General features: G+C 39.0%; 1 non-coding gene across 1 annotated transcript; it reads right to left on the reverse strand.

The window, feature by feature from the left end:
* Positions 1–511: 511 nt before the first annotated feature.
* LOC112793444 (small nucleolar RNA R71) lies at positions 512–619 on the reverse strand. The gene has a single exon (XR_003198134.1). It is a non-coding gene; the product is annotated as a small nucleolar RNA R71 (small nucleolar RNA).
* Positions 620–8,037: the final 7,418 nt, after the last annotated feature.

Raw genomic sequence — 8,037 nt, forward strand, 5'->3', positions numbered from 1 at the left:
TGAAGCTGATCCTGAACCTGAAAGGATCTTGAAGAGGAAGCTAAGAGCAGCTAAAGCACAACACTCTGAAGAGGACCTGACAGAAAATTTCGAAAAGGAAGCAGACAAAATAGCCATGGCTGAACCCAACAACAACAATGCAAGGAAGGTGCTTGGTGACTTTACTGCACGAACTCCCAACTTCTATGGGAGAAGCATATCTATTCCTGCCATTGGAGCAAACAACTTTGAGTTTAAGCCTCAATTAGTTTCTCTGATGCAACAGAAGTACAAGTTTCACAGACTTCCATTGGAAGATTCTCATCAGTTCTTGGCTGAATTTCTGCAAATCTGTGACACTGTTAAGACCAATGGAGTTGATCCCGTGGTCTACAGACTTATGCTTTTCTGTTTTGCTGTAAGAGACAGAGCTAGTATATAGTTGAACTCACAACCTAAAGACAGCCTGAACTCTTGGGAAAAGCTGGTCAATACCTTCTTAGCTAAATTCTTTCCCCCTCAAAAGATGAGTAAGCTTAGAGTGGAAGTTCAAACCTTCAAACAGAAGGAAGGTGAATCCCTCTATGAAGCTTAGGAACGATACAAGAAATTGATCAAAAGGTGTCCTTCTGACATGCTTTCAGAATAGAGCATCATAGGTATCTTATATGATGGTCTGTCTGAGTTATCCAAGATGTCATTGGACCATTCTGCAGGCAGATCTATTCATCTGAAGAAAACGCCTGCAGAAGCCCAGGAACTCATTGAAATGGTTGCAAATAACCAGTTCATGTACACTTCTGAAAGAAATCCTGTGAACAATGGGACAACTAAGAAGAAATGAGTTCTTGAGATTGATACTCTAAATGTCATATTGGCTCAGAATAAATTATTGACTCAGCAAGTCAATATGATTTCTCAGAATCAAACTGGATTGCAGGCTGCACCCAACAGTAATAAAGAACATCTTCTGAAGAAGAAGCTTATAGAAACACCTATAATCTTTCATGGAGAAATTATCCAAATCTCTCATGTAAGGACACACAGAAGCCTCAACAAGGCTTCAACAACAATAATGGTGGAAGAAATAGGTTTAGCAATAGCAAGCCTTTTCCATCATCTTCTCAGCAATAGATAGAGAACTCTGAGTAGAGTCGTTCTGGCTTAGCAACCATAGTCTCTGATCTATCTAAGACCATACTAAGTTTCATGAATGAAATAAGATCCTCCATTAGAAATTTGGAGGCACAAGTGGGTCAGCTGAGTAAAAAGGTTACTGAAACTCCTCCTAGCACTCTCCCAAGCAATACAGAAGAAAATCCCAAGAGAGAGTGCAAGGCCATAACCATGACCAACATGGCCAAACTTGGAGAGAGTAAGGACGACGTGATTCCTAATGAAAAAAACCTCATGGGATGTCCTCTGAATGAAAAGAAGTTCCCCTTTGAGGAACCAAGGGAATATGAGGCTCACACAGAGACCATAGAGATTCCATTGAACCTACTTCTGCCATTCATGAGCTCTGATGAGTATTCTTCCTTTGAACAAGATGAAGATATTACTGAAGAGCAAGTTGCTAAGTACCTTGGAGCAATCATGAAGCTGAATGCCAAGTTATTTGGTAATCAGACTTGGGAGGATGAACCCTATTTGCTCACCAATAAACTGAATGACTTGATTAAGTAGACATTACCTCAGAAGAAACCGGATCCCGAAAAATTCTTAATACCATGTACCATAGGCACCATGACCTTTGAGAAGCCTCTATGTGACCTGGGGTCAGGCATAAACCTCATGCCACTCTCTGTAATGGAAAAATTGGGAATCTATGAGGTACAAGCTGCAAGAATCTCACTATAGATGACAGACTTATCCATGAAACAGGCTTATGGACTTGCAGATGATGTTTTAGTGAAGGTTGAGGGCCTTTACATCCCTACCGACTTCATAATCCTGGACACTAGAAAGAATAAGGATGAATCCATCATCCTTGGCAGACCCTTCCTAGCCACAGCAAAAGCTGTGATTGATGTTGACAGAGGAGAGTTGGTCCTTCAAGTGAATAAGGACTACCTTGTGTTTAAGGCTCAAGGATCTCCTTCTGTACACATGGAGAAGAAGCATGAAAAGCTTCTCTCAATACAGAGTCAAACAAAGCCCCCACATTCAAACTCTAAGTTTGGTGTTGAGAGGCAATCATCATGCTCTGAGTATCTGTGAGGCTCCATGAGAGCTCACTGTCAAACTATTGACATTAAAGAAGCACTTGTTGGGAGGTAACCCATTTTTTACTTATCTATGTTGAATTTCTATTTTCCATTGTTATTTTATGTTTTCTTTAGGATGATGATCATGTGGAGTCACAAAAAAAAGCAAAAATAAAAAATAGCATTAAAAATAACACACCCTGGAGGATGAGCTTACTGGCGTTTAAATGCCAGTCAGGGTAGCATTCTGGGTGTTTAATGCCAGAAAAGGGCACCAGACTGACGTTTAACGCCATAAAAGGGCACCAAGCTGTTGTTAAATGCCAGAAAGGGAAGAAAAGCTAGCGTTAAACACTAGAAATTGGCAGCAACCTGGCATATAACGCCAGGATTAGCATTCAAAGGGGAGTTTACATGCCAAAATGGTGCAGGGATGAGAAATCCTTGACACCTTAGGATTACCTTAACTCACTTTCTCTTTCTTCTTCACACCTTCCCATAACACCCTTCCCCAAATACCCCTTACCAATCACCTCCATTTTTCTTCCCGATCACCTCTTCACCAATCACTTCCACCCACTCTTCCCCAAAAACCCCACCCACCTCACCATTCAAATTAAAATCCTTTCCCTCCCAAACCCAAGCCCTAATATACGAACCCTACCCTCTCTTTCCACTCTTATATAAACCCCTCGTCCATCCTTCAAATTCACACATCACAAACACTTCTAACCCCCACTGGCTGAACCACTCACACCTCTCCATCCCCTCCATTTCTTCTTCTTCTCCGTCCTTCTTTTTTGTTTTGTTTGAGGACGAGCAAACTTTTTAAGTTTGGTATGGAAAAAGCATTGCTTTTTGTGTTTCCATAACCTTTTATGGAACCTAAGGCCGGAGAAACCTCTAGAAAGAAGAAAGGGAAGGCTAAAGTATCCACCTCTGAGTCATGGAGATGGAGAGATTCATCTCAAAGGTCCATCAAGACCACTTCTATGAAGTTGTGGCCAAGAAGAAGGTGATCCCTAAGGTCTCTTTCATGCTCAAAAGGAATGAGTATCTAGAGATCCGACATGAGATTCGAAAAAGAGGTTGGGAAGTTCTCACCAACCCCATTCAACAAGTCGGAATCTTAATGGTTCAAGAGGTCTATGCTAATGCATGGATCACCAAAAAACATGATCAAAGTGTGAACCCGAACCCAAAGAATTGGCTTATAATGGTTCGGGGGAAATACTTAGATTTTAGTCCGAAAAATGTAAGGTTGGCATTTAACTTGCCAATGATGCAAGGAGATGCATGCACCTACACTAGAAGGGTCAACTTTGTTCAAAGGTTGGACCAAGTTGTCATGGACATATGTGTGGAAGGAGCTCAGTGGAAAAGAGACTCCAAAGGCAAGCCGATTTAATTGAGTAGGCATGACCTTAAACTCGTGGCTAGAGGATGGTTGGTATTCATCCAATGCTCCATTATTCCTACTAGCAACCGATCCGAAATGACTGTAGATCGGGCTATCATTATCTATAGCATCATGATTGGAGAGGAAGTAGAAGTTCATGAGGTCATATCTCTAGAACTCTACAAAGTGGCTGACGAAACCTCCACCTTAGCAAGGTTAGCCTTTCCTCATCTCATCTGTCACCTATGCAATTTAGCTGGAGTTGTCACAGGAGAAGACATCCTCATTGAAGAGAACAAGCCCATCACTAAAAAGAGGATGGAGCAAATAAAAGAGCCCACTCATGGACCTCAATAAGATCTTGAGGAAGTCCCTCGTCAAGAAATCCCTGAGATGCCTCAAGGGATGCATTTTCCTCCACACAACTATTGGGAGCAATTCAACACCTCTTTGGAAGATTTGAGTTCCAATATAGAGCAACTAAGGATGGAGCACCAAGTGCACTCCATTATTCTCCATGAAATTAGAGAGGATCAAATAGCCATGAGGGAATAGCAAAAAAGTAAACGAAGAGACATAGAGGAGCTCAAGCGTTCCATTGGATCTTCTAGAGGAAGAACTAGCCACCATCACTAAGGTGGACCTGTTCTTTGATTTTCTTGTTCTTATCTTTCTATTTTTCGATTTTTATGCTTTATGTGTTATCTATGTTTATGTCTTCATTACATGATCATTACTGTCTAGTATCTATGTCTTAAGGCTATGAATATCCTATGAATCCTTCACCTTTCTTAAATGAAAAATGTGCCTAATTACAAAAGAACAAGAAGTACTTAAATTTCAAAATTTATCTTGAATTTAGTTTGATTATTTTGATATGGTAGCAATACTTTTTGTTTTCTGAAGGAATGCTTGAACAGTGCATAATTTTGATAGTGAAGTTTATGAATGTTAAAAGTGTTAGCTCTTGAAAGAATGATGTTATTGATAATGTGAAAAATCATAAAATTGATTCTTGAAGTAAGAAAAAGCAGTGAATAACAAAGCTTGCAAAAAAAAGGGCGAAAAAGAAAAAGAAAGAAAAAGAAAAAGCAATCAGAAAAAGCCAATAGCCCTTTAAACCAAAAGGCAATGGTAAAAGAGATCCAAGGCTTTGAGCATTAATGGATAGGAGGGCCCAAAGGAATAAAATCCTGGCCTAAACAGCTAAATCAAGCTGTCCCTAACCATGTGCTTGTGAAATGAAGGTCCAAGTGGAAAGCTTGAGACTGAGTGGTTAAAGTCGTGATCCAAAGTAGAAAGAGTGTGCTTAATAACTCTGGACACCTCTAACTAGGGACTTTAGTAAAATGAGTCACAATCTGAAAAGGTTCACCCAGTTATGTGTCTTTGGCATTTATGTATCCGGTGGTAATACTGGAAAACAAAGTGCTTAGGGCCACAGCCAAAACACATAAAGTAGCTGTGTTCAAGAATCAACATACTAAACTAGGAGAATCAACAACACTATCTTAATTCTGAATTCCTAGAGATGCCAATTATTCTGAACTTCAAAAGAAAAAGTGAGATGCAAAAACTGTTCAGAAGCAAAAACCTACTAGTCCCGCTCATCTAATTTGAGCTAAGCTTCATTGATATTTTGGAATTCATTGTATATTCTCTTTTTTTATTCTATTTTGTTTTTAGTTTCTTAGGGAGAAGCAACAATTTATGTTTGGTATTGTGATGAGCGGATAATTTATACGCTTTTTGGCATTGTTTTTAGGTAGTTTTTAGTATGATTTTAGTTAGTTTTTAGTATAGAATTATTAGTTTTTATGCAAAAATCACATTTCTAGACTTTACTATGAGTTTGTGTGTTTTTTTTTGTGATTTCAGGTATTTTCTGGCTGAAATTGAGGGACCTGAGGAAAAATCTGATTCAGAGGCTGAAAAAGGACTATTGATGCTGTTGGATTCTGACCTCCCTGCACTCGAAATGGATTTTTTGGTGCAATATATAATAGTCCATACTTTGCTCGAGTTTAGACAACGCAATGAATCAGATGTTCCAAAAGCTCGTCCAAAGATCGATCCCTAATACAATAGTAAAAAGTTCTATTTATACTAAACTCGTTACTAGGGTTACAGAAATAAGTAAATGATGCAGAAATCGACTTCCAGGCCCACTTGGTGTGTGCTTAGACTGAGCATTGAAGCTTTCACGTGTAGAGGTCTTCCTTGGAGTTAAACGCCAGTTTACAGCCTGTTTTGGGCGTTTAACTCTAGCTTGTAACTTGTTTTCGGTGTTTAACGCCAGAATAGGGCAGAAAGCTGGCGTTGAACGCCAGTTTGCATTGTCTAAACTCGAGCAAAGTATGGATTATTATATATTGCACCATTTGGACTTCTGTAGCTCCAAAATATCCATTTCGAGTGCAGGGAGGTCAGAATCCAACATCATCAGCAGTCCTTTTTCAGCCTCTGAATCAGATTTTTGCTCAGGTCCCTCAATTTCAGCCAAAAAATATCTGAAATCACAGAAAAACACACAAACTCATAGTAAAGTCCAAAAATGTGAATTTTGCTTAAAAACTAATAAAAAATACTAAAAAGTAGCTAGATCCTACTAAAAACTATCTAAAAACAATGCCAAAAAGCGTATAAATTATCCACTCATCATAACACCAAACTTAAATTATTGCTTGTCCCCAAGCAACTAAAAATCAAATAGGATAAAAAGAAGAGAATATACAATGAATCTCACAATATCAATGAAACTTAGTCCTAATTAGATGAGCGGGGCTAGTAGCTTTTTGCTTCTGAACAGTTTTGGCATCTCACTTTATCCTTTGAAATTCAGAATGATTGGCATCTATAGGAACAGAGAATTTTAGATAGTGCTATTGATTCTCCTAGTTCATTATGTTGATTCTTGAACACCGCTACTTTATAAGTCTTGGCCGTGGCCCTAAGCACTTTATTTTCCAGTATTACCACCAGATACATAAATGCCACAGACACATAACTAGGTGAACCTTTTCAGATTGTGACTCAGCTTTGCTAAAGTCCCCAGTTAGAGGTGTCCAGAGTTCTTAAGCACACTATTTTTGCCTTGGATCACGACTTTAACCACTCAGTCTCAAGCTTTTCACTTGGACCTTCATGACACAAGCACATGGTTAGGGACAACTTGATTTAGCCGCTTAGGCCTGGATTTTATTTCCTTGGGCCCTCCTATTCATTAATGCTCAAAGCCTTGGATCTTTGTTTATTTTTTACCCTTGCCTTTTGGTTTTAAGGGTTGTTGGCTTTTTCTTCTTGCTTCTTTTTTTTATTTCTTTCTCTTTTTTTTTCGCAAGCATTGTTATTCACTACTTTTTCTTGCTTCAAGAATCAATTTTATGATTTTTCAGATTATCAATAACATTTCTCTTTGTTCATCATTCTTTCAAGAGACAACAATTTTAACATTCATAAACGTCACTATAAAAAATATGCACTGCTCAAGCATTCATTCAGAAAACAAAAAGTATTGCCACCACATCAAAATAATTAAACTAATTTCAAGATAAAATTTGAAATCCAAGTACTTCTTGTTCTTTTGTAATTAGGCACATTTTTCATTTAAGATAGGTGAAGGATTCATGGAATTATTCATAGCCTTAAGACATAGACACTAGACACTAATGATCATGTAATGAAGATACAAACATAGTAAAACATAAAGCTCAAAGCCGAAAACAGAAAAAATAAGAACAAGGAGATTAAAGAATGGGTCCACCTTAGTGATGGTGGCTAGTTCTTCTTCTTTGAATATCCTATGGAGTGCTTGCGCTCCTCAATGTCTCTTCCTTGCCTTTGTTGCTCCATCCTTAGTGGTTTTGGTGCTCCTATCCTTAGTTGCTCCCAATAGTTGTGTGGAGGAAAATGTATCCCTTGAGGTATCTCAGGGATTTCTTGATAAGGGAATTCCTCATGCTCTTGTTGAGCTCCATGAGTGAGCTCTCTTTGTTTGCTCCATCCTCTTTAGTGATGGGCTTGTCCTCTTCAATGAGGATGTCTTCCTCTATGACAATTCCAGCTAAATTGCATAGGGATCACCTTTTTCGTGGCTACAACTTCATAGAAGTGGTCTTGATGGACCTTTGAGATGAATCTCTCCATCTCCCATGACTCGGAGGTGGAATCTTTTGCCTTCCCTTTCCTCTTTCTAGAGGTTTCTCCGGCCTTAGGTGCCATAAATGGTTAAGGAAAAATAAAAAGCAATGCTTTTACCACACCAAACTTAAAAGGTTTGCTCGTCCTCGAGCAAAAGAAGAAAAAAAGAAGGGGAAGAAGAAGAAAAATGGAGGAGAAGGGGGGAGAGGTAGGTTCGGATCATGTGGGATCCACAGATCCTGAGGGGTCAAGGACTTCTCATCCCTGCTCCTTTTTGGTGTGCAAAACGCCCTTATTGTGCAATCTTGGCAT

This window comes from Arachis hypogaea, chromosome 3 (assembly GCF_003086295.3).
Source record: "Arachis hypogaea cultivar Tifrunner chromosome 3, arahy.Tifrunner.gnm2.J5K5, whole genome shotgun sequence".
Classification (NCBI taxonomy): Eukaryota; Viridiplantae; Streptophyta; class Magnoliopsida; order Fabales; family Fabaceae; genus Arachis; species Arachis hypogaea.